Source organism: Triticum dicoccoides, chromosome 7A (genome assembly GCF_002162155.2).
Source record: "Triticum dicoccoides isolate Atlit2015 ecotype Zavitan chromosome 7A, WEW_v2.0, whole genome shotgun sequence".
Lineage (NCBI taxonomy): Eukaryota > Viridiplantae > Streptophyta > Magnoliopsida > Poales > Poaceae > Triticum > Triticum dicoccoides.
The window spans coordinates 458,106,895-458,108,825 of record NC_041392.1 but is presented as its reverse complement, the minus strand read 5'-3'; positions in this window follow the sequence as shown (position 1 = coordinate 458,108,825).

Genomic DNA, 1,931 nt, shown 5'->3' with positions numbered 1-1,931 from the left:
CCGGAGCTCCGCCGGAGGGGGCATCGATCATGGAGGGCTTCGGGTCCATAGTTATTAGCTAGATGGCTTCTTCTCTCTTTTTGGATCTCAATACAAAGTTCTCCCCCTCTCTTGTGGAGATCTATTCGATGTAATCTTATTTTGCGGTGTGTTTGTTGAGACCGATGAATTGTGGGTTTATGATCAAGTTTATCTATGAACAATTTGAATCTTCTCTGAATTCTTTTATGTATGATTGGTTATCTTTGCAAGTCTCTTCGAATTATCAGTTTGGTTTGGTCTACTAGATTGATCTTTCTTGCAATGGGAGAAGTGCTTAGCTTTGGGTTCAATCTTGCGGTGTCCTTTCCCAGTGACAGTACGGGCAGCAAGGCACGTATTGTATTGTTGCCATCGAGGATAACAAGATGGGGTTTTCATCATATTGCATGAGTTTATCCCTCTACATCATGTCATCTTGCTTAAAGCATTACTCTGTTCTCTTGAACTTAATACTCTAGATGCATGCTGGATAGCGGTTGATGTGTGGAGTAATAGTAGTAGATGCAGGCAGGAGTCGGTCTACTTGTCTTGGACGTGATGCCTATATACATGATCATACCTAGATATTCTCATAACTATGCTCAATTCTGTCAATTGCTCAACAGTAATTTGTTCACCCACCGTAAAATACTTATGCTCTTGAGAGAAGCCACTAGTGAAACCTATGGCCCTCGGGTCTATCTTCATCATATTAATCTTCCAACACTTAGTTATTTTCATTGCCTTTTATATTACTTTGCATCTTTATCATAAAAATACCAAAAATATTATCTTATTGTATCTATCAGATCTCACTCTCGTAAGTGACCGTGTAGGGATTGACAACCCCATATCACGTTGGTTGCGAGGATTTATTTGTTTTGTGCAGGTGCGAGGGACTCGCGCGTAGCCTCCTACTGGATTGATACCTTGGTTATCAAAAACCGAGGGAAATACTTACGCTACTTTGCTGCATCACCCTTTCCTCTTCAAGGGAAAACCAACACAGTGCTCAAGAGGTAGCAATAGGTATCTCCGAAGGTGTTTGTTGGGTTGGCATAGATCGATATTAGGATTTTTCACTCTGAGTATCGGAGAGGTATCTCTAGGCCCTCTCGGTAATGCACATCATAACAAGCCTTGCAAGCAATGTGACTAATGAGTTAGTTGTGGGATAATGCATTACAAAATGAGTAAAGAGACTTGCCAGTAACGATATTGAACTAGGTATGGACATACCGACGACCGAATCTCGGGCAAGTAACATACCTATGACAAAGGGAATAACATATGTTATCATTACGGTATGACCGATAAAGATCTTTGTAGAATATGTGGGAACCAATATGAGCATCCAGGTTCCGCTGTTGGTTATTGACCGGAGAGGTGTCTGGGTCATGTCAACATAGTTCTCAAACCCATAGGGTCCGCACGCTTAACGTTCGATGACGATTTTGTATTATATGAGTTATGTGATTTGGTGACCGAATGTTGTTCGGAGTCCCGGATGAGATCACAGACATGACGAGGAGTCTCGAAATGGCCGAGAGGTAAAGATTCATATATTGGACGATGATATTCGGACACCGGAAGTGTTCCGGGGGTACCGGGTGCATATCGGGTCACCGGAAGGGGTTCCGGGCATCCCCCCCGGCAACTACATGTGCCTTAATGGGCCAAGATGGGGACGGACCAGCCCCTAAGTGGCTGGTGGGCCCCTCCCATATGGGCTGGCCAAATTGGAGTATAAAAGGGGAAGGAGGAAAGGAAAAAGGGAATAGGATCCCCTTCCCCCTCTTCCCTTCCTACTCCGAATAGGAATATTAAACGGGGGAGGCCAAATTGGGAGGCGCCCAAGTAGGATTCCTCCTACTTGGGGCGCCCCCTTGGCTGCCTCTCCTCCCCTCCAA